This window comes from Bos javanicus, chromosome 24 (assembly GCF_032452875.1).
Source record: "Bos javanicus breed banteng chromosome 24, ARS-OSU_banteng_1.0, whole genome shotgun sequence".
In the NCBI taxonomy this organism is placed as follows: domain Eukaryota; kingdom Metazoa; phylum Chordata; class Mammalia; order Artiodactyla; family Bovidae; genus Bos; species Bos javanicus.
This window is the reverse complement of record NC_083891.1, coordinates 53,312,623-53,338,335: the sequence shown is the minus strand read 5'-3', so window position 1 is coordinate 53,338,335 and position 25,713 is coordinate 53,312,623. Positions and strand designations below refer to the sequence as shown.

At 41.9% G+C, this 25,713-nt stretch overlaps 1 long non-coding RNA gene across 3 annotated transcripts in view; it reads left to right on the top strand.

The window, feature by feature from the left end:
- Positions 1-4,910: 4,910 nt before the first annotated feature.
- LOC133237757 (uncharacterized) overlaps positions 4,911-25,713 on the top strand; it is a 321,656-nt gene continuing 300,853 nt past the window's right edge. The window contains exon 1 of one of the 3 annotated variants that reach the window (XR_009733330.1): positions 4,911-5,930. This is a non-coding gene — a long non-coding RNA (uncharacterized LOC133237757). The remainder of the gene's footprint in view (positions 5,931-25,713) is intronic. The other 2 variants (XR_009733329.1, XR_009733332.1) reach the window with 2 other exon arrangements.

Here is a 25,713-nt window from a genome sequence, read left to right as displayed (position 1 = left end):
CAGAGTCAGACATGACTGAAGGACTAAGTTCAGTTCAGTTCAGTTCACTTGCTCAGTCATGTCCGACTCTTTGTGACCCTATGAATCACAGCACACCAGGCCTCCCTGTCCATCACCAACTCCCAGAGTTCACTCAAACTCATGTCCATCGAGTTGGTGATGCCATCCAGCCATCTCATCCTCTGTCGTCCCCTTCTCCTCCTGCCTCCAATCCCTCCCAGCATCAGAGTCTTTTCCAATGAGTCAGCTCTTTGCAACAGGTAGTCAAAGTATTGGAGCTTCAGCTTCAGCATCAGTCCTTCCAGTGAACATCCAGGACTGATCTCCTTTAGGATGGACTGGTTGGTCCTCCTTGCAGTCCAAGGGACTCTCAAGAGTCTTCTCCAACACCACAGTTCAAAAGCATCAATTCTTCAGTGCTCAGCCTTCTTCACAGTCCAACTCTCACATCCATACATGACCACAGGAAAAACCATAGCCTTGACTAGACGGACCTTTGTTGGCAAAGTGATGTCTCTGGTTTTGAATATGCTATCTAGGTTGGTCATAACTTTCCTTCCAAGGAGTAAGCGTCTTAATTTCATGGCTGCAATCACCATCTGCAGTGATTTTGGAGCCCCCCAAAATAAAGTCTGACACTGTTTTCACTGTTTCCCCATCTATTTCCCATGAAGTGATGGGACCAGATGCTATGATCTTAGTTTTCTGAATGTTGAGCTTTAAGCCAACTTTTTCACAACTTTTTTCAGTCTCCTCTTTCACTTTTATCAAGAGGCTTTTAGTTCCTCTTCACTTTCTGCCATAAGGGTGGTGTCATCTGCATATCAGAGGTTATTGATATTTCTCCCGGCAATCTTGATTCCAGCTTGTTAAATACTATTTAATTAGCTTCACATATATCTTTTTTTGTTTATCTTGCTTACTTTATTTTTTCATTGGTGTATAATTGCCTTACAGTGTTGTGTTAATCTTGGCTGTACAGCAGAGTGAATCAGCTATATGTGTACAGATATTCCCTCCCTCTTGAACCTCCTTCCCACCTCACTGCACTGTGAGTTTTAAATCTGGTTAAGAATAGAGGGTAAAGAGCCAGATGCATTCTATATGTACTGTTCTGAACTTGGCTTCTCTCCATTTCTTATATCTTACAGATCTTTCCATATCAGGGTGGAGGGAAATGTCTCATTTTCTTTAACAGATGCAGAGTATTCCATTTTTGTGAATTTGCCGGGATTTATTTAGGCTGCCCTCATCGTGAACACTTAGGATTTTGCCCATCTCCTGGATGCTTCGATGGAAAACCTTGTTCACACATCATTTTGCACATATGCAGCCATCTCTGAAGGATACATTGTCAGGATATGATTGTGGAGTCTGTCATTGTGGGAGGTACTGCCACATTCTTCCCTGTAGTGATTGAACCACTATGAATTGCCAATAACAAAGTAGTGAGTGGCCTCACAGAGTGTTCTTGAGCTTTGGTATATTTGCCAAAATGATAGGTGAACCACATAATCTCAAGATAATTTATTTTTTTTGCATTTCTCTATTTCTGAATGAAATTCAGCATCTTTTTGTAGGTTTAAGTATTATATTTCTCTTCCTATGAGCTATCTGTTCATATGATTTGCCTGTTTTCCTACCAGGCTATCATTTTCTTTTTGATTTGAAAAGTCCTTTATACATCAGTGACATTAGTCTTGGGTGGTATTAGTTAATGATATTTTATCCTAGGTGTGTTTTTTTGTTTTTTTTTTTGGCTGATTTTTAAAAAAATGTAGGTTTATTTATTTTATTTTTAGCATCACACTTAAATCATTCTTTTTTTTTTTAAATGGGCTTCCCTGGTGGCTCAGACAGTAAAGAATCTTCCTGCCATGCAGGATACATGGGTTTGATCCCTTGGAGAAGGGAACGGTAACCCACTGCAGTGTAACTGCCTACAGAATTCCGTGGAGAGAGGAGCCTGAGGGGCTACTGCACGGGGTCGCAGAGTTGGACACAACCGCACAACTGACGCTTTCACTATCCATATATTATAGCTCCTAGTTTTTGAATCATGGTTAAAAGGCCTCCTCCACTCCAGTGTTATAAATAAAATTGCACCAGCTTTTTGCCATGTCTTTATGATTTTATTGACTACATTTAAATCTTTGATCTATTACAGTGTATCCTTCCTCCTCAGCCCTGCTAATTCTTCTCCCAGAGGAACTTGATTGCCCCAGCACCCTCTATTAAATTACCTATGTTAATGCTACTGATCTGAGGTCTCATCTTAATCCTTACTAATTCTTCTAGGTTTTTGTTTCTCTTTATGGACTTTCTAATCCATGCACTGATTTGTCTGGTCACGTACCAGAACCGCACTGTTTTAATTATGGGACCTCACCCCATGTTTTAGTACATTAAGGGGCAAGTCTCATGTCAGTGTTTTTTCAGAATTTCCTTGGCTACCCTTCTTTGTTTATTTTTCTGTAAGAATTTCGTAATCGATCAGCTTATGTAACTCCAGAAGAAAAAATTGTGGTCCGTGTATATAGGAATGTTGTCAACTTCACTAATTAACTTGGAGGAAATGGACATTTTGATCTGTTGCAGATTGAGAACACTAAATTAGATTTCTCATTTACGAGGTATCGTTTCTTATTGTAGCTCCTGTACTTTCTTTTAGCAAGTTGCTTGTATATTATTTTTTGTATATATATCCAGAGTTGTGTGAATGTCATTGTGGGTTGTACCCATTATCTTTATAGAACACCCATCTTTGTGCTTTTCTTTTTTAACCTGAATTTTATTTTAATTAATATAATGACTCCTGATGATTTCTATTTACATTTGCTTGAGACACTGTTTTCCCCATCGTTTCTTTCTCATTTCTGAATGACTTTATTTTGGGTGTGCCACTTGTATATATGACAGAATGGAGTTTTCAATTGTGACCTAATTTGGAAAGCTATTTTCTTAAAAGATGAGTTGTGCTTATTGCTTTTATTGATATGGCATGTATATATTCAATGTGAATTATATGTGCTTATTATTTTTATATAATATATAGGTCTTACACTGTATAGTCTGTTTCATTTGCTTTTGAAACATAATTTTTCTGATGTTTAAGATGATTTTTTCTTTGTTCTAAATATAAATGCATATTTGTTTATAAATATACCTTAACATCATGGCTTTAATTCCCTCTTTCTTTTAACAAAGTCAGTAAGTTCACTGTTACAAGCAATGATTTCACTGGCTTACATAATTTTTCTTTAGCCATACTCTCTCCTATATTACCCAGTTTTTGTCAACAGATGGTCTGAGTTGAGCATTTATCTTTGCGTTTTGAAATACACATAGTCTTTCATACTTGATTTCTTACCTTTGACTGATTACTCTGACTGCCATTAGGGGGAGAAAAGGCAAGCAGTAAGCTTATTTTACCTTTCCTCGTTTAAAAGTCGTATCATTCCTACATTGTCAGGTTATTTACGGCCTCCTTTCCCACCCTTTCTTTTGTGTTAGTTTTGTGCTGAAGTGTATTCCGTTTAGCTGCCAGGCCTTTCGCCAGAGTCTCGCCTGCCAGTTTGGTCAGCAGGGGCTTTCCCTCTGGTGGTTGGTTTTCTCAAGAAGAGTCTGAGTAAACAGTAGCCCCTGATTTATTACATGTTCAAAACTGTCAGCAGCCTTTATGCTTCATGAACTAGAAGTGGGAAATCAAATCTGTGTCTTATACTTTGAGAGATATAAAATCTTTGGCTGGATATAAATTCCTTTATTCGCACTTTCTTATCTCAAGTATCTCGTAGGTTTTCTTCCTTTGATTTGTGGTATTGAATTTGCTGGGTAGAAGCCTGTTACCAGCTTAATTTTCTTTTCTTTTTTTTTTTTATTTGCAACTTGAACATTTTGCCTGACTGCCCAAAGAAGTTTTCTTTACAGTTGAAGTCCTTTATTATGATAGTATCTTTACTAGCACATATTTTTTGTATTGACTGATATGACTCAATTTCCTCTGATACTTGGTATGCACTTTCAGTTGATAGATGAAGGCCTTCTTTTGTTCCAGGAAAACTTTATTGTACTTAAAAATGTGTGTTTTGTTGCATGCAGTTGGTTTTTGTCTTTCAGGAACTTCAAATATGTTTATGTTAGAACTCTGTTTCTTGCCTACTCTATTGTTTTCTCTTTAATCATTTTATTTGACAATTTTTTCTGTTTCATTTGTTAATTTTCTAATTACCATCTTGTATGAGTGTTAAGGGACCTCTCAACATGCTTTCTCTCTTGTTCACTGTGCACTTTTGTCTTTACATCTATAATGATTTTTCCTTTTATTTTTTCCTGGTCTGTTTATTCCTATTTCATTTCCTCCTGTTATCTAGATGTCACCTCCTATTGTGATCTTTCTTGTAGCTATAATTGCTTCATTAAATTTTTAATAAATTTATGGCAGACTGTTTTGTTAAACGTTTGTTCTATTTCATGACAGTTTTTTTTTTTGCTGGCGAATTCTTATCATTGGTAGGAAAAGGAAAGTTGGATGCTCATTTACACCTAGTCTTCTTTCCATATGGATTTTATGTGTAGATGGTGTTTGGTATCCATATCCAAATGAGCTGAAATTTCCTGGAAAGGTATACAGGAGCTTCCTATGGTGATAATAGAGGGAGGGTGCTGGGAGCCACCACTGGAGATCCCACCCATGACAAAGGTCATGTGGAAGAGACCTGACAGGCAAAGGCGGATCAGGCCTCAAGGGACCCCCCAAATTTGCTCGAGCATCCACCCCAAAACCAAAGTCTGTCTGTCTTATTATTTTGTGCCTTTCACCAACTCTTCTGACATTAGCACACATGATTGTTCACAACTCCCCAACCTTGAAAGACACAGGAAGCGAAAACATTCTAAAAGTCCTAATGAGCATAGAGTCCTTTAAGGGGTGAAAAATTATTAGAAGAGATAGTACTGGTAAAGGGCTTCATTACTGGGTCAATGCTTGCTGCCAAGTGCCCATATCCCTTATCCACTGTGCCCCTGGGAGTGCATTGGTTAACATAGCTGGAATGTAAGAAAAACAAGCAGCAGCCTTGGAATTAACCACATCAGACCTTTGAGCTAATTGGTTCTTTCTTTGTTGTGACTCACTGCACCTTTGCTCCGTGAGAATGTAACTCTGTTTAGTACTTTCTGAGACTGGGAGAAATAAAGAAAAAACACTTGAAGGGAAAATAAGTTTTCTGGCTGATCAGCCTTTATCATAAAAGGGTCATAAAATTTCCACAGGCCTCCAAGGCCAGAAGATAATGTACACAACATTGTTTATGAGAAAGGTATGCAGAAAAAATCCTGGTTTTGATAAAGACAAAACAGATAAAATGTTTGGACTGACTCTGTATGAGTTTGCATCTTTAATTTCCCTCTATGTATAAGTCAAGGTATAAAAGTTCCTTTTGAAAATAAAGTTATGGGCCTCGCTCACCGAAGATTGGTCTCCCCATGTCATTCTTTTTTTCCCTTTTCCCTCCTTTTCTCTCTCTGTTCTTCTTTCAGGATGACTCCTTGGAACACAGGAGCTTTATTGGCTTTCTGTGTTCATCAAGGAAGATCAAGCCCTGCTGTCCGCTTTGCTATCCTTATCGCCTAAGCCGTCATCCTGAGGGTACCCCTGGATCCTGCTGGGGCTGGACCCCGGCAGGAGGGGAAAGAGAGGGTACCCTTTTGAGTTTTTAAGTGATAGGCTCTTTCTGCTATTGTGACCATGACAGGCTGTTTCTTTTACATGTGGTGCCTTTGTGGGGTGTGTCTTCTTGGTCTCTCCAGACCTAACTTTATTGAGGAGGACTTTCATCATCAGTTCATTTCATTGGTGTCCTTTATTGGCTCCTGTTACCTGGGGACATCGATATGGCATTCGGGGGTTATTCTCTCAACTTTTAAAGGTATGTTTGTGCTGGTGCTGAGATCTCCCATCCTTTTTCTTCTGCTGCCTATATTTGCTAGTGATTTCGTGGCTGACCATAGCTAGCTACTCTGCATTCCCTGTGTTCTGTGGCTGTGCCCACAGAGTCTTTCTTCATCACGCCATCTCGGCTGCCTTTGGCAGCACTTGGTTTAATTTGGAGTCTGGGATTTTCTCTGCCTACTTGCTCCATTGAAAATGGTGTTTATTTCTGTTTCCCTTCATCCCTCTGAATGGTTGTTGGGAGCCAAATGGGATAATTGAGAACCAGATAGTCCCCACTGATGGATTTAATTCTTTAAAAACCATCCCAGCAAATCTGGCACTTGAGAAGCCTATGAAAAATAATGCAGAAACACAAAACAGATGAATAGAAAGAACGTTACAACATTAGTAACAGTGTAAATGTATATAATCATGGTGTCAGTTCCAGAAACATAATTAAGCAGTTATATATGCAAAATCTTAGAATTCTGCTTTGAATGGATAGGAGGAATAAATAGAGGCTGGTTTCCCCTGATCCCAGAGACTTCTTGCTGATTTCATGAGGAAAGTTAGTTTGTGGATTTACAAAACAGACATTCTGTAAGAGAGAGCTGTGGTTTACAGGTTACCTTCCATGTCAAAAAGAAGTAGCCCCAAAAATATGCCATGTTGAAGTCAGATTTATGCTGAACAGTGCAGGGTGGCTGTCAAACCACTCCAGATCTCTGCCTGCCTTCACAGAGAAATTCAGCAAGACTAGTAGTGACAGTGGTCATTCTAGAAGGTCATTTGTCTCTTTTCAGCAAGACAAGTCAGAGGCGCATGAGTTACTCTTATCCTTTCCGTTTACAGTTAATAAACAGGTCATCAAACAAGAACGATCGTAAATGATAGCGGTGTATCCCATTCAAATCCTTGAGCCCATGCAACGTGCTGAAGTTCATGGATTTAGAAATCCAGATGATTACGTCACTGTTGTGCTAGAAGGTTGTGTGGCTCTGTAGCAGAGGAGGCTTTTCTCCTGAAGCTTATGAAACTGAATTTTTAGGGCCTTTCAAAGATTTGGGACCCTTCCATGGCCCAAAGGAGGGACACAGTAATGTGAATACATGAGCATATACTTCTATAAAGTTTTCAAAAGTAAGATATTTTGATTTCAGTGTATTAAGACCAGATTTCTTTGCAGTCCAACTTCTCTTTTAGTATATTTACCATTATATCAGATGGCTTTGGGTGACCATGGGTATTTTGAGATCAGTCTGGGAGGAGCTTGTGCTGGTAATACAGGCAGTTTGGATTTACTGGGATATATTTATGTAGTTTGCCAAGCATTCCTTGCATCCACTTAAATAATTTCTGTCCCAGTGAAAGAATGGCTTCTAGTAATACTCCTGCCAACTGTCTCCCACAATGCCAGTTCAACCAGTGTCATGGCAAGAAGTGATGGACCAGAGGTCATATTATGTTATGAATAGAAATATATGCGTAGTGAAAGACAAGGCACATCATCAGATGTGTAAAATATTATTGTACGTGGAGGATCAGGTTCCTTATCAACACCTTGGCCACTTAGAGTTCTCTTTGCCAGAAATATTTGATAAAGGGTGTATGTCATTATTGGAGAAGGCAATGGCACCCCACTCCAGTACTCCTGCCTGGAAAATCCCATGGACAGAGGAGCTTGGTGGGCTGCAGTCCACGGGGTCGCTGAGAGTCGGGCACGACTGAACAACTTCACTTTCACTTTTCACTTTCATGCATTGGAGAAGGAAATGGCAACCCACGCTAGTATTCTTGCCTGGAGAATCCCAGGGCCGGGGGAGCCTGGTGGGCTGCCGTCTATGGGGTCTTATGTACCTCTGGGCCTCAGGAATCCTTCATACTGAAGGGCTTTTCTTGAAATTTGCCAAGTCTTTTTTTGTAATGCACAGACTAGGCTTCAATTCAGGCAGGAAGATCCAAGTCCAGACCTGGTTGTGTATGGGTCCCAGGCTCCAGATCACCGGCTTTGGTGATTTGTGACTTTCTGTCTGGTGGTTTGACTAGGACTCACAGTGTCATCGGGATTGGTTTCCCTGAGCCTGGCCCTGGATCCACCGGGCCTTTGGTCTCCATTTTTCCTCTCTAGGGTTTACTCACATCCTGTATGATTTGATGGGATCTTTCCAGCACTTTGGAAGAGCCCTAGATCCAGGAGGACCATTTGGCAAGATGATTGTTCCTTCTGGCCAGAGCAGAATGTCTTTCATAGAATCACATGAGATTGGACTACCAAAATGGTCTGATTCTGGGTAATTCCTCACTCACCCTTGTATTTGAGCCTTGTGGGTGTTTGTGTAGGTGCACACACGTGCAGTTTGGCTCCTAAGTTCATAGCATCTGAGGATAGTGGGAAGGGCAGCAACCATCCTTTATCCTGTAGGATTCTTAGCCCTGGCATTCAGGGCAATGACCTACCACCTCTGCCAGTTCTGTGCCAAAGTCAGGCTCAAGAGGACTGTCTTCTCCAAGGGCTTTCCAGACCACTGCTGCCCTGAAACAGCAGGTCTTTTGGATAAATGTCCTCTCAGAGTTGCCTCTTGAGTGATGTGGTGACATTGAGCTTTCCCAGCTCAGTTAAACTATGCTGGATAAGGAATAAACATTCCTTCATGAAGGGTAACCACTCTCTCCTTCCATGCATGGGTCTGGTAACAGTATTGGGAAGATCAGAGCTCTAGTAACCTTGAAAGAGTTTACATTCTAAGAATGCAGTGCATATGGTATAAAGAGCTCAAAAGACGACCTGGTGGAAAATGGGTTGTTTGACGTTCACCTTAGACAATTTTGAGTTGTAAGCTCCATATAACCAGACAAAGAATTATACACACATTTCCTCCATATTTTGGATAAGATGTGAATTTGCACAGTCATCACTTAGTATATTAATGACCTGAGAGAGAGTTGTATGAGGCCAGTGTTCACAGATAATGTGGCACCATGGGTAATGATGCAACCCGCATTGCACAAAAGTTGCTATGGGGTGGCCCAGGCAAGATCAATAATTGTTTCCATACAAATGGTTCCCAAAAGCCATAGACTTTTGAGGGATAGCAATACTTTTACCACTTTATTGAAGTGAGAGAGAGAAATTAGCCAAGAATGACATACCTGACAAAGCCAAAAAGGAATAGTTCCTGGATCTGAAGAAGAGATTGCATCTGGACACCATAGCGCATCCTTTCGTGCACTCTTGGCGCTAACATCTTCCCTCCCCACTATTCCATATCTTCATCAGTGTTTCACTTTATATAAAAAGTGCTCACACGTTTTCAACACACTATTCAATCAAATTGTTTAGATAGGAACCCCACAAAAATAGTTGTCTGTGGCCTCGGGCACCCTAGGGAGGCCCTGGTGGAGGAATTTGCAAGGTTTATAAGACTTGGTCTCTGCTTAGAGATAGCTTTGAATCAGGGCACATATATGTAATAAATATTTTGCAGTTTATTTATACGTATATTTATATATATGTATTTTAATATGTATAAATATATATTTAATAATATATAATTATATATATTTATCATTATATTGTAATATATAAATTTATAAATATTATATATTTATAATTATATTGTTATATATAAATTTATATATTATATATACAATATAATATATAAACATTAATATTTATAGAATAAATGTTAATATATTTATATATATTATATAATATATAATATATAAAAATTTATATATAACAATATAATTATAAATATATAATATTTATAAATTTATATGGAGCAGGCAATGACACCCCACTCCAGTACTCTCGCCTGGAAAATCCCATGGATGGAGGAGCCTGGTAGGCTGCAGTCCATGGGGTCGCTAAGAGTCGGACACGACTGAGCAACTTCACTTTCACTTTTCACTTTCATGCACTGGAGAAGGAAATGGCAACCCACTCCAGTGTTCTTGCCTGGAGAATCCCAGGGACGGGGAGCCTGGTGGGCTGCCGTCTATGGGGTTGCACAGAGTTGGACACGACTGAAGTGACTTAGCAGCATAATATATATTATTATTAATATATGTATATATCAATATATTGTATTATATAATATATAAATATTATATAACATATACAATATTACAATATTGTATATTACAATATAATATATAAATTTATAAATATTTAATAATATATAAATATATATTTACTTATATATGTATTTATTTTATTTATAATAAATAAATAAACTTTTGCAGTTCATCTCTCCCAGGAAGCCTTCTTTTCTTAAATGAAACTGTAGCCTGTTTGATCATTCTTTTCTTAATTTCATTCTGTCATACAGAATTCGAAGCTTGTGAAGTGTGATGAATCATGATCCTGTTCTCCAGTTGTGTATACCTGCACTTTTACAATTTGTGAATTAACACTGTTCATATGCCGTAGTACTTGCTTGTTTATAAATTATTTCATACATGTGTACTTGCTCTCTCTGAATAAGTGATCCAGTCCTTCAGATCAGATAGAAAGTTTTAAGTCTCTGTTTCTCAGTGTGAAGCAGATAATAAATACTATCGGAAGTTTATATTGTCAGAATGAAAATGTACATAATTGATGTAAGTGATAACGCCCACTGTTAGATTGAGTAATTGTAATGAAACACAGTCTTACTTCAAATGCAGCTTGTTTAGTTTGAAAGTGCTATTATAAAATGGTGTAAATTGAGAGAGAGCATCATTAAATGTTGATCTTAGTGTAAAGGAAGATGATGAGCCTCTCTGCATTGAAAGATAGTAATTTCGTCCTCTGCTTCTGCTGACTTTTGAAAGTCTTGATGCAAGGGAGAAAGAGCCCCAGCTCAGGGACGCCATCATCACTTATCATGCAGCTGGTTTCTATTCTGGTGCAATCAGTCTAGTTAATGTCAAGTACCAGTGACAAGAGTGTTCGTGACTCAGTCACCTGGAGGCATTTGAAGGCCTGGTGCACTGACTTGGATTAGAAAATAAACAGAAATAAAAGTCCTTTTGCCTGAACTTTCCTGTAAATTGAATGGCTTCCCTGGAGCTGTGACTCAGAGGCACAGTCGGTGAGACCCTTTTCATTTGAAGATAACATCACGGCCCCAGCCATGGAGGGTGGGGAGGAGTGATCCATGCCCTGCTGGAGATGAGTGCTCTGTTTTCACCCAACAGGGCTAGTTATTTGTTCATTGTCTGCCTTCACTCTCCCCTCTGCCCTTGCCCCTGACTCACTGACTTTCCCACATGATCAGTGGTGTGCCTGTCCTCTTTGATGTCCTCGTTGACCATTGACATTCCCCTTGCACCTATCACAGAGGTGTCTGGCTAATACAGGACCTCACTACACATTTTATGATGGTCTACTGATGTGGCTGGGGCTTCCCTGGTGGTTCAGTGGTAAATAATCCACCTGCAGTGCAGGAGCCGCAGGAGATGTGGGTTCGATCCCTGGGTCAGGAAGATCCCCTAGAGGAGGGCATGACAACCCACTCCAGTATTCTTGCCTGGACAGTCCCATGGACAGAGAAGCCTGGCGGGCTACAGTACACAGGGTTGCAAAGAGTGAGACACGACTGAAGCTACTTCACACACTTGCACGCACTGACGTGGCTAAGTTCTTTAAGGTGCTTATTTGAAAGCTATTATTATCAGACTTCATGGCATGAAAAAGCCTCTAATGATACAGCATTCCCTGGGATGAAAAGCTGTGTATCACTTTGATGTCCATGAATTACTGCACGTGAGAAAGATTCATTGAAATCTGTTTTCTGTCTTCAGGTGCCTAACATAAGACTGTGCAAAAGAACACAGCTTATCTTTCTTTTCCTCTGTGGTCAGTTCTTGTCTTACAGTTCCCCAAGTGCTCCTCCTGGTTCTTCTCTCTCTGCTATCTTCTCTCTCCTGTCTGGTTATGAAGTTCTTTCAGCCGGGTCCTGACACCCTTCGAGTCATGCCTTGCTAGGTTTGGGTATCATTACTTAGGTAGCATCTGCCTACAATGTGGGAGACCCGGTCTTGATCCCTGGGTGGGGAAGATCCCCTGGAGAAGGAAATGGCAACCCACTCCAGTACGCTTGCCTGGAAAATCACATGGACGGAGAAGCCTGGTAGGCTATAGTCTGTGGGGTCACAAAGAGTCAGACAGACTGAGCAATTTCACTTTCACTTTCACTTAGGTATGCAAACCATCACCTAGTGTAAGAGGAGGAAAATCAGAGGGGCAAATGTAGGTGCTTCAGGATTTATTTTCACACTGCCTCTGTCCTCATCACTAAAGTTCTCTATCTCTATATATTTGTGCCTTTGGCAGGAGTACTAAAATCTCATTTTGGCATCGGTAACCTCATTCTAGATCTCATAAATGCTCACTGATTGAATGAAGGGAGACATGCATTGAGCAGGGTGTATTATTTCCTTTGATACCCGCTGGCTTCACATTTCCTCGGCTCTCTATCAAGAACTTTTAGTAACACATCCATTGTTGTGTGAAATGGCATTTGCAGAGAATTCTCCACTTGAAAGACCTGATACATTTTGACCAATTACTGATGCCTTTCTTCACTGGGCTCTGCTGGAGAAGCTGCTGGGCAGAGAGCATCCTGTAATTAGGTAAATTTGAGTGGATTTGTCTGAAAGCAGCCTAGTAAATGACGCTCTGCTTGTTGTGGTCAACTCTCCCTTCAATAAGGGGAGGCGTGGATTTTGTCTTTCCTCATCCTGTTAATTAGAAGCAGTAGGGATATGCTTAATTTGACCTTTAAGTAGGCAGAGAGATCACGTTTGACTTTTTTTTTTTTTTTAACACAACTATTTGGCAAACTCTGTCTTGCTTTTAGCTGGCAGGGATTCCTGATTTCCTAACAGCTTCAGTCTTTAAACAGTGGAGAGGTTTTAGGGTGTCAGAGCTGTGAAGTACCAATCTGGTGGGAGAAATGGGGCTAGTCAGAGCTGTAATTTTCCTGGAATCTGGTTCCTAACTCCAGGCCAGTCACCCACGAGCGGGTCAGGCATTGTGTGCCCAGTGTGACTTCACAGCTGCCCCAGGAGCGCCCTGGTTTAGTTCGCTTTCTGTGAGCAGCTCCCCCGTACCTTCGGCACCTGCTGACTGCCAGAGGAAATTTCACTTCAACTGTTGTCTCAAGTGTCCGGGGTAGGATCCTGCAAAGCAAGATATTCTCAAAGTTTGCTCGGTCAGAGAGCATATTTTTAGGAGGTGTAGGAGAATGAGTGTGGGGTTGATATGAGACACATAAGCAGGGTTTCCAAAGTGGTTAAAAAGAGGCAGAAATGGATTTATAGGGGCAGTTTCTACTGGAACCAGTCCTAGCAAACACAAAGTAGAATCCAGACTTTTCTAGATGCCTTCATGGGACAGGATGCCTGCCCAAGGCTGTTAGTTGCAGAAAGTGACAAGCGCACCTTCCGCATACTCACCGTGGATCCCCTCTGCAGGTAGATTGAATATGCATGAGACAGGGATGGTCTCAATTAACAGGATGTTCTGAACAGTGCTGAGAGCAGGCTTTTGCCTCTTCTAGTTTCCAGAGTATTGTTACTGTTGTACAGTTCCTAAGTCAAGTCCAACTCTTTGTGACCCCATGGATTGCAGCACGCCAGGCTCCTCTATCCTCTACTGTCTCCCAGAGTTTGCTCAAGTTCATGTCCATTGAATCAGTGAAGCTTTCTAACCATCTCTTCCTCTGTCACCTGCTTCTCCTCTTGCCTTCAACCTTTCCCAGCATCAGGGTATTTTCTAATGTTCTTCAGTTCAGGTGGCCAAAGAATTGGAGCTTCAGCATTAGTCCTTCCAATGAATATTTACAAACAAGAGGTACTTGCCTAGCACCATCAACACTATTTGTCTGAACCTAGCAATATTTTGGAGAAGGAAATGGCAACCTACTCCAGTCTTCTTGCCTGGAGAATCCCATGGACAGAGGAACCTGGCAGGCTACCGTCCATGGGGTCACAAAGAGTCGGACGTGATTGAGTGACTAACAACAACAATAACAGCAGCAATATTTTATGGTATATGTCTTGCATCATGGACGGGTGTTTCCTTAATTCTTTAGAGTTAACCCTTTAAGAAGTAGCTGGAATTGATCAGTTTTTCTAGGATCATCATTTAATTGCCTCACTTGACATCAAGGGGGCTGGAAATTACTCTCTCAGAATGATGTGAAGAAGGTGGAAGGGAAGTGGAAGGTATTTCTTTTCCTGAGCTTCTCCAGGGAATAACCAAGCTGTTTCTTTGTGAAGATAGTTTTGCAGAGATCAGTGAGGTTGCTCAGTATACCCAGGCAAAAACAGACCTCCAGAATCGTAAGGGGACTTTGAAGTCATTGCTTTGAATTCTTCAGGGAAATTGGTAATAAAGGACTGACAATTTTATGAAGAATTATCTGAGTCTCTTGCCACTTGACAAGTCTACTTATTATTTTATCCTATTGATGTGATTATCCTTTTCTTAGTTTAACATTTGTGTCCTGGGGGGACAGCAGAATGCAAATCAGTGCTTCTTTAACTACACTTCTTTTTTCTCCACTTCTTTAGACTTTTATTTAACAGTCATTCAAGGTATGGTCGGAGAAGGCAGTGGCACCCCACTCCAGTACTCTTGCCTGGAAAATCCCATGGATAGAGGAGCCTGGTGGGCTGCAGTCCATGGGGTCGCTAAGAGTCGGACACGACTGAGCAACTGCACTTTCACTTTTCACGGTCATGCATTGGAGAAGGAAATGGCAGCCCACTTCAGTGTTCTTGCCTGGAGAATCCCAGGGACTGGGGAGCCTGGCAGGCTGCCATCTGTGGGGTCTCACAGAGTCAGACATGACTGAAGCGACTTAGCAGCAAGGTATGGTTATTTATTTAACTTTTTATTTTCTATTGGAGTTTGGTTGATTAACAATGTTGTGATAGTTTCAAGTGTACAGCAAAGTGATTCAGTTATACATATATGCGGGGAGCTGCCTGTGAGAATGGGGTCCTTTGTCTGAAGGACACAGCTCTGGGAGCTGCCTCAGTCCTTGAGGGTTTGCTTGCAAACATAGCTCTCTGTCCCGCCACCCCAGAGATTAGGCGCTTATTTACTGCAGGCACCTGGAGTTCTGTGCAAACTTCTCACGCACAGAGAAATGTTATCTGGTGTAAGAAATAATAACAGGGAGCCATTCCCATGCTCTCAAGATTTCTTGTGACTGTTTGTAAGATGTATAGGCCAACCAAGAAAAAATGTCAACTGTCTTGTCTTTCTCACGCTTTTCTGTATAAATATGAGATGTTGAATAAAGTTGGTGTCAGACTGCGTCCCTTCGTGGTGACGTGTCTGAACCTCTCGACCCCATCTTTGTAGTCTCTTGCTTTAGTTTCTTTCTTAGCCCCGCCATGCACGTTCTCGGGACCTGATCGACTTTGCCGGCTGGCTCCGGCACATATACATGTATCTCATCTCTTGCAAATTCTTTTCCCATTTAGGTTGTTACATAATATTGAGCATGGACAGAGGAGCCTGGAAGGCTACAGTCCATGGGGTCGCAAGAGTCGGACATGACTTAGCAACTAAAGAGAGAGAGAGAACGTTGAGCAGTTTCCTGTGCTATACTGTGCGTCCTTGTTGGTTATCCACTTTAAATACAGCAGTATGTACATGTCAACTGCACTTCTTGGAGACAAGTGTTTTATAATTATTTACTTTTTGGGGCTTCCCTGGTGGCTCACATGGTAAAGAATCTGCCTGCAATGTGGGAGACCTGGGTTTGATCCCTGGGTCAGCAAGATCGCTTGAAGAAGGGAATGGCTACCCACTCAAGTATTCTTGTGTGGAGAATTCCATGCACAAAGGAGCCTGGTGAGCTACAGTCCACAGGGTTGCAAGGAGCCGTGCGTGAGTGAGTGACTAACACTATTGCTACTTTGTGACTTCACCGTACAGTTCAGTGTGCAGAACACAGCTGTTGCTTAGTAAATGGTAGTCAAAGGAGTTAACGTTAGAAAGAAGTTATGATTTAGTTGGGGAACAAGTCAGCATACACAAAATAATAAATTAACAGTTCTAAGAATACAAGCAAATGCCCAATGAAATTCATAGACTGAAAAGGTTAGAGATTCAGAGGAGGAGAAGGTCTGAGAGGCTTCAAGAGGAATTCATGTAGGAGACATAACTTGAGCTGACCCTTGAACATAGTTAGAATTGAAAGTACTAATGGGGGGAATAGACTGTGTATCCCCTTTCCTACTTTTTCAGACCTCTCTTTTCTCAGTGGGCAGGATTGACCAGAATGAGAATCCCAACAGAAAAATTGATGGTTTGGGAGGAAACAAGGGTATTAAGGCTGATGATTAGAAATATTGAGGTTTTGCTGTCCCCTTGGATAGCAAGGAGATAAAACTAGTAAATCCTAAAATTTATCAACCCTAAATATTCACTGGGAGGACTGATGCTGAAGCTGAAGCTCTAATACTTTGGCTACCTGATGTGAAGAACTGACTCACTGGAAAAGACTCTGATGGTGGGAAAGATTGAAGGCAGGAAGAGAAGGGGGTGACAGAGGATGAGATGGTTGGATGGCATCATTGACTCAATGGACATGAAACTGAGCAAGCTCTGGGACATAGTGAGGGACAGGGAAGCCTGGTGTGCTGCAGTCTGTGGGGTCAGAAACAACTGAGTGACTGAACAACAACAGATTCAAGGAAACATATACAAGTCACTGATACATTTTTGGAGAGACTGACAAGTTGGAGAAATGATCATTCTTTTGACTTTTGAGTCAGGGGAGCCAAGAATACAGTTATATTCAGGCAGAGTTAGGATTTTAATCAAGATTGACTTCATTCTTGTATATTCTCATCCAGGTGGCCCTGGCAGTAAGGTTCCCAACCTTATGATAATGACAGTGTGATGGGAAAGAAGTCCTACGTGTGTATTAAATATATTGAAATTAGAGACAGAGCAACACATGGTCTAAATAGCTCCACCTTTGGAAAGGGTGTAGGGAGGAGTTTGGGAGAGGTGTGTGAGCTGAGTAATTTTGTATAGGTACCAAAGTGTTAAATTAAGCCTGCCTACCTGAGAGCTCCTTCAAGTTACTGCAGACCTGGTTTCTCTTCACTGGATTCATCACAGACAATGAAATCATAAGTCATATAGTTGCATGCCCACCAGCATTGCTCTCTGGAAGGACGTTTAGACAGGTGAGAGCTAATTTTCTGATGACTGAAATCAGGTGGTTTTGGGGTCAGTGCTCAGGGATGAGGATGAAGGAGTCTCTAGGTTTTGGCCCTGGACAAATAAACAGAGAGATGAGAGCCCCAATAAATCACTGCCGAGATTTGTCTTCCGGAGCCACTCAGAGAGCAAAAGGAAAATAGTGACGGTGATCTCTGTTGAAATGGGAGCCAGATATTTCCACAGAAGATAGAACAAAGGAAGGCCTTCTGCTTATTTTTCTGTTCCCCAAAGGAAAAAGGATCATCTGAGGGTATAAACTCGGCAGCTTGATTTCTCTGTCAGTATGTCACGGTCACCCCAGTAGCTGCTTAGTCATCTACTTCAGTATGATTGGGCTTCCCTGGTGGCTCGGACAGTTAAAGTGTCTGCTGCAATGCTGGAGACCCAGGTTCAATTCCTGGGTCAGGAGGATCCCCTGGAGAAGGAAATAGCAACCCACTCCAGTACTCTTGCCTGGAAAATTCCATGGACTGGAGCCTGGTGGGCTGCAGTCCATGGGGCCACAGAGTCAGACACGACTGAGCGACTTCATTTTCACTTTTCAGTATGATTAACTGGGTGCTATGGGGACGGTGATATAACCACCTCTTGTAGAAGGAATCTTCCTACCTGAAGATCAGAATCTCTGGCAAATAATTTTAGTCAGCTGTGTTTCTGTGTGGGCTTCCCTAATAGCTCAGTTGGTAAAGAATCTGCCTGCAATGCAGGAGATCCCGGTTCGATTCCTGTGTTGGGAAGATCCTCTGGAGAAGGGCTAGGCTCCCCACTCCAGTATTCTTGAGCTTCCCTGTGGCTCAGCTGGTAAAGAATCTGCCTGCAATGTTTCTGTGTCACCACCCCCATCCTTGATCAGAATGATGAAGAAAGTAGGAGATGAAGAGGACAGAGTGACAGGAAAATAGCTTGGTGATTTCTTTCCTTGGGAGAAAATGAGACGGATCTCTCAGCTATAGAGACAAAAAAATAACAATACAACTGCTGAGCTACCAGGAATTTTAGACAGATAAGCACAACACTTGGGTTGGCTGTGATGTCAGCAGTCCTATTGTTTAAGAAAATATTTAGAGGTGATATATTGGGCTGGTTGCAAGTCTAGGGTTTTAACATTGAACACGGGGGTTTCAAAGTAAATACTCAGTCTCTTTTGTTGTAGGGTAGGGGCTGAAGTGAAATTTCTAAAGCAGTTTGGGCCCCGCCATTCCGGGTCCTGTGCCAGCAGCATTTTACCCACAATAAGCCTGCTATTCAGGCTGTTTGTTCCCCTCCCTGGTTCCAGGTGCCTGGAGGGTTGGGCTTGCCCGTAGAGAGGCGGGGAGGGGGAAACAGGGGATCCACAACCATCTTCTCCTCTCTTCTGGACCCACAGTTTCCAGGAAAGGACCTGACATCACGCTTCTTAATGGTTGTTGGCGTCATCTGGTGGTGGGAAGAGGTGTCTGGCTGGGGAGATAGAGACAGTCAGGTAGAGTCTCTGCCTGAAGTCAGTCTCTGAGTCCAGATACCCCGTATGCAGGATGCTACCCAGTCTTGCATATTTGGATACATTTCTTACCATCTCATAGTGATACTCTATGAGACTTCATTCTCTTTTGCTCTAAAGTGGACTCCTAGGTGACACACCCAGATCATTAAAAAATCTGTAAAGTCTAGTAATATGACTGAGGTCACGTGTATTTTCACAGAGCTCCTGAGCCCCTTGGCAACAGTGGATATAGTTGGGCACCCATATTCCCACCTCAGTTCATGATAGAAAACAAGGTCCCACCTTTGGAGACAGAAACAAATAGAAGGTAAACCTGCCTAAATCACCCAGAACCCAACACTCTCATCTCTGTCCCCTCAAGATTTGGGTTTTAGGGTTCTGAAATGGGAAGAGATCTGAAAACGGAGAGGTTTTCATCATCTGCTTGGCAGTGAAACCTGACCTTGTCTCAGTGCATTTGAGTTGAAAGCTGCCTGTATTGAGATGGTTACTTCAGTTTTTTATTTATCCCACATGTTATGAATATTCATATACTTCACTGAAAAAATATGAACATGTTGGAGTGTGGCACCAGTATATACCTTCCTGCTTGTGTTCTGGAAACCATGGTATAGATACCATATTATTTTGATTAAACCTGGACTTTTTTTTACATCCTCAAGCACGTCTGGCCACATGGGTTTCATATAAAAGATTATGGCTTTGCACTTTAATAACTCTTTGTGATTTCTGGCTTTTGGCACCTTCTGCATTAACCAGCCATTAAACCCTTACAATTTATCATTACTTCTAGACTCTGTCTGTCTACCTCTATTCCTGCTCTCTAAATTAAGCCAGAGATCAGGACTCCTGGTGGCTGTGGGATCAGCCTCTCCTCTATTGTCTGGAGTAATCCAGCCCCGCTCCAAGCTTTTTGTCCACTCCCAGCAAAACAAGAGCCAACCACACCTGACTGAACCTACATTCTTCATGTACGGTATGACCCCCTGGGAGCTGCGTGGTGTTCTTTCCCACTCCAGTCATCTTATCCACTTCCTTAAATGCATGTGCTTCTACTCCAAGAGTAGATTGGAAACTAAGATTCTCCATCATAGCTGTGTATCCAGTATTGTTTTAGGGCCTGTAATAGAGTGTGTCCGATTGACTCACCCCCCAACCTTTTTTTTTTTTTTTCTTTTGAATTTGTCCTAATTTAGCTTTTCATTGACTCATTCCAGAGCTACTGAAAGTTTCCTGATTGGCCTCTCTGCTCATATTTTACCCTCTTCTCATAGACATAAAGCAACTTTGACACACCACAGCTGAACCTCAAGCTCTTAAATATGTCTGCCCTTCTAGTAGGTTGATGTCTAAACCTTTCAACAGGTTAAAGGATGTCTTCACTGCTCTTCTCCACTTCTCTCTCTTGTCTCATTTCTTATCTTGAGTTTTATTCTCCAGGACTTAGAATTGCTTGTGTTAGTCTCTATACCTTATGCTGTTTTTGCATCCTCTCTCTTGTACTAGCTTTTATTTCTTCTGAAATCTTCTGCTACCAGTTGCCTGGATAAATCTACCCATGGTTGAAGACTCGAGCATGTATCACTTTCTTTAGAAACTATTTGTTTATTTGTATTCTTCCCAGAATTATTTAAAGAACTCTCTTTTTTGGTGTGATACTGTATGACCCTGTGCATAGAGCTAGCATTAAATTGTTATTACAGTTATGTGTTTAAATATGTATTCACATGTGAAAGCAGAGGCTGTACTTAGAAAAGACTTCATATCCACAGTTTCTAGATTAATACCCAGAATATCATATCTCAACAGTTAGTAAGCCCTTACAGAAATGAATATAGCATCAGGCCATTCATTTATGAAGCCAAAAGCTGTGGTGCAGACAGATTATGTAACTTGTGATAATGGGTGTTTTCTGTTCTCTCTCCTGTATGTCAGATGCTGGAAAAGCCTAGAAGCTTCATTTTGTAGACCCACTTGCTGGAAGGTTTGGTTTTCTTTCAGTAGGAGGCTCTTACTTGGGATTGGACATGGAAGGCGGAAGTAGAAGCTGTCCTTCCGGGTCTGGCAAGAGCAGCGCCAGTGCACTGTGTGGCCACCTACAGCCGGGGTGAGGCGAGGGGGCATGGGACGGGAGCTTGGTTTGGGGGCTCTCCCAGCGGCGGAGGAGGTGCAGGGGAGAGCAGGCAGAAGAACCGTGTCACGCTCCCTGCAGCTCCTGAGTGCTGCTAACACCACTTCGCCTCCTCCCCTCTTTCCAGCTACCCTAGCCCTTTCAACAATTTTTAAATTTAATTTCTTCCTGTTTGAAATGCTTAGAATGTTTTGGAGTTTCTGATTAAACTCTGATGATAGTTTTGCTTAAAGTCACCCAGTAATTAAGCCGCAAAGCTGTGATGGCATCTCAGTCAGCCTGATTGCAAGGTTCGCGGTCACAGCCTGTGAGGTGTCTGTGTGTGTGTGTGTGTGTGTGTGTGTGTGTGTGTGTGTTTGCTTCAGATGTGTCTGACACTGCCTTCCTCTAATTGCGGAAGAAAACACTCCCTGGGGAAAAACTCTTCCTTTGAGTTCTTTGTGGACTGAGATTCAGCCAAGGGATAGAAACCTATTGTCGAAGGAGCCTTCCTGCAGATGGCGCCTTAATCTGTATGTGCATAAAGGTAGTTCTACACAAAAAATTTCTGAATATTTTGGGGGGAATAAAATTTTCTTTCAGAGAATCAGTATTGAGCTGCTCTCCCTGGGATCCTCCAGGCAAAAATACTGGAGTGGTTGCCATTTCCTTCTCCAGGGGATCTTCCAACCCAGGGATCGAAGCTGGGTTTCCTGCATTGCAGGCAGATTCTTTACCAACTGAGCTGTGAGGGAGGCCCAGGTAACTGAAGACACCTCCCTTGGTCCTCAGAATAGAGCTTTCCCCATTCATCTCCAGGTGGAGCAAGAAGGGAAGTCAGAATATTTAATAAAGAGTTGATGGTTCAATGAGAGCACCCAGGCTGTTTCCTTTTGGTGGAAGATATGTATAAATGTGGAGAGGAGGATGGTGACCTGAATTTGTTACCAGACTTTTAGTTTCAACCTCCTTATCACCTACGTTACAGGATCATGTTGACGAGCACAATGCTCAGTTTGGGCATATAGATGCTTCACTAATGTTTCTCTGCTACAGTCAGTCCATACGTAGTATTTATATTTACTGAGTGGTTTCCTAATAGCCAAGGATTGTGGTAAATGCTGTGAGCAGGAGAGAGTGTCTGCGCTTCAGGAGCTGACCTGTGGAGTACACTGCTCTCATCTTTTTTGGGAGAGGGATATTTGTCCTTAATTTCCCCAACCCTATGAAGACCCTGAGTTGTCTCAGGTATATGCTTAGTCGCTCAGTCGTGTCTGACTCTTTGCACCTCACTCCAGTACTTTTGCCTAGAAAATCCCATGGACGGAGGAGCCTGGTAGGCTGCAGTCCAGGGGGTCGCGAAGAGTTGGACACGACTGAGCGACTTCACTTTCACTTTTCACTTTCATGCATTGGAGAAGGAAATGGCAACCCACTCCAGTGTTCTTGCCTGGAGAATTGCAGGGACGGGAAGCCTGGTGGGCTGCCGTCTATGGGGTCGCACAGAGTTGGACACAACTGAAGCAACTTAGCAGCAGCAGCAGCAGCAGCAGCAGACTGTAGCCCACCAGGCTCCTCTGTCCATGGGATTCTCCAGGCAAGAATACTGGAGTGGGTAGCCTTTCCCTTCTCCAGGGGATCTTCCCGACCCAGGGATCAAACCCAGGTCTCCCACATTGCAGGTGGATTCTTTACTGTTTGAGCCACCAGGGAAGCCCGAGTTGTCTCATATCCCTCCTCAAATCAATGTCAGTGGAATGGAGGAAAATCAGATGAAGGGTTATGGTGCCTAATATAAAGGACCTTTAAAATACCTGAGCAAGAAGACATCATCAAGGGGACATTTGTGTCCTCTTTTCTAGAATTTGTTGTAAGCAAACTGGCTGAATTGCTGAATCTGAGGATATGAGGAAAATAACCAACTTAAATATTCGCAGTCATTTTGTTGTATATATCTCTTTATCATGGACTCTGTGTCTGGGAGCATTTTATGAAATCAAAGATTCATGAGCTTCTGTGTATTCGAGATGTCTAAGTGCACTGTGGTTGGATCAATGTGGTGATAGTCTGAAGAATGAATCCTGACTTTGTGATGCATGGTCTGAAGCTGCTGTGTCTGGGTTCAACATGTTTTTTGGTTTTGTTTCAAAGGGAAGGGGAGAAATCTTTAATTCTTCTAAGCAGGATTTTTTTTGATTTTCATACTTAGAGTGAACAGCTATGTGTTAATGAACTGCCAGACTGGATTACATTTAACTCCCAAGTGTTCCTTCTCATTATTGTCAAATAGCATTTACTAATATGTCCTTTCACATTTCCAGGCCACACTATACCACACATCCAGTTTAACCTGGTGAGAGACTGTTTTTCGTTAAACACTGGCTTTCAGTAAATATATATGAAATCCACAAATCTCTGTTCCTCTGGATATGGGATTGCCTAAATTGCCCATCTCAGTGGTTTTCCAACTCTTGGTGGTGAAGATCATTTTCCCAATATCTCAGACTGGTAATTTTGTAAAATTATCTACAACAAATAAATTAAGAGAACTACAGTAAGAGAACACAAAGACATATAAAAAATGAGCCCATTTAAAAATATTAAGTTCAATGAATGTAAAATTCCTGTCAGACTATAGAAGTTTCCAAAGATGCACCCTCAACTTCTATACTTGTCATGGATCAGATAGATTGTAAACTAGTTTCATCCTATGAATCACACTGGGAGTAACCTTGTGTAACCAATTCCATCCTTTAGCTTTTACTGTGTGCAGACCAGATCAACAATGGAATCTCTGTAATTGTGTTCCTTCTTGATTTACATTACTCTCATAACTCCACCATCCCCCAAGTCCTTTAGAGCAATGCTGTTCAATAGAATTATAATGTGAGTCACCTATATAATTTTAAATTTACTAGTAGTCATATTAAAAAATTAGGAAGAGTTGCCATTTCCTTCTCCAGGGGATCTTCCCAACCCAGGGATTAAACCCGGGTCTCCTGCATTGGGGCAGACTCTTTACTGTCTGGGCCACCAGGGAAGCCCAGTGGCTTCCGGACACATTTAGGAGATGTTCATGCAGAGGAGTAAGTCCTTTTCTCATCTATCAGTGGTAAAGTTGCCTTAAAGTAGCTGCAGCTCAGCATTTCTGGAATTTCAGATATTATGATTTCTTGTCTGGGATTTTTCAACTCTGTTATATTCAGCCTCTCTGGGTTGTGTACTCTTCATATTCCAAGTAAAGATAACAGTTTGTGTCTTCCATATCTCACAGCTACTTGATAGCCATAAAAGAGATTTGGAAAGTTATCAGTATATTTTGAAAGTATTCTTGTTGGCTGGGTCTTATCTTTGGTGTTCTTCCTCTTTCAGCTTTGTTCTGTAGAGATGCTGGCCTCAAAATCTGCTGCTTCCAGACAGATTGTTGTTTCATTGTTGTTTCTTGATGCCTACACTGTCTGATCTGGGAGTGAATTACGCGGGAGAACTTCCCTGCTGCCAGATGGAACTGCATTCACATACACCTAATCTTCTTAATGACATTCCCAGTGACAGTTTCCGCTCAGCCCCCTGATCTACCCTCTTGACTGTTTCAAGTTATGTCCATCAGTTCAGTTCAGTCGTGTCCGACTCTCTGCAACCCCATGAATCGCAGCACGCCAGGCCTCCCTGTCCATCACCAACTCCCGGAGTTCACACAAACTCATGTGCATCAAGTCAGTGATGCCATCCAGCCATCTCATCCTCTGATGTCCCCTTCTCCTCCTGTCCCCAATCCCTCCCAGCATCAGAGTCTTCCAATGAGTCAACTATTTGCATGAGGTGGCCAGAGTACTGGAGTTTCAGCTTTAGCATCATTCCCTCCAAAGAACACCCAGGGCTGATCTCCTTCAGAATGGACTGGTTGGATCTCCTTGCAGTCCAAGGGACTCTCAAGAGTCTTCTCCAACACCACAGTTCAAAAGCATCAATTCTTCGGCGCTCAGCCTTCTTCACAGTCCAACTCTCACATCCATACATGACCGCTGGAAAAACCATTGCCTTGACTAAACGGACCTTTGTTGGCAAAGTAATGCCTCTGCTTTTGAATATGCTCTCTAGGTTGGTCATAGCTTTTCTTCCAAGGAGTAAGCATCTTTTAATTTCATGGCTGCAGTCACTATCTTCAGTGATTTTGGAGCCCCAAAAAACAAAGTCTGACACTGTTTCCACTGTTTCCCCATCTATTTCCCATGAAGTGACGGGACCAGATGCCATAATCTTCATTTTCTGAATGTTGAGCTTTAAGCCAACTTTTTCACTGTCCTCTTTCACTTTCATCAAGAGGCTTTTGAGTTCCTCTTCACTTTCTGCCATAAGGGTGGTTTCATCTGCATATCTGAGATTATGCAGATTATCAATCAGAAATATCTGATTGATATTTCTCCTGGCAATCTTGATTCCAGCTTGTGCTTCTGCCAGCCCAGCATTTCTCATGGTGTACTCTGCATATAAGTTAAATAAGCAGGGTGACAATATACACCCTTGATATACTCCTTTTCCTATTTGGAACCACAGGGGAAGGGAAATCACACTTTCCTAACATTTTCAACAGTCAAATACTCAGTTAACGTCTTTTTAGCTTTTCCTTTGCAGTAAGATACAAGCCCTTGCTAAATGAGTTCTGGGTTACTCCACTTGAGTTATAGTCTAGAGAAAGGAACACAGATCCACCACAGTTGATCAGAGAGAGGGATGACTGGTTAGTTCAGTGATCCACCTTTATTCATAAACTTTGAGGGGATGATTTTCTATATCATCGGTCTCCAAGCTCAGTCTATCATGAGTACTTCTCTGGATCATATTGTCATAAGGATGGAGTCTTTAGAAGAGGATAAAGTTTGCCAAGCCTAAATCTAGGGCTATTTGCTATTAGGAGTGCAGTTTTATAAGAAGGAAGTTAAAAT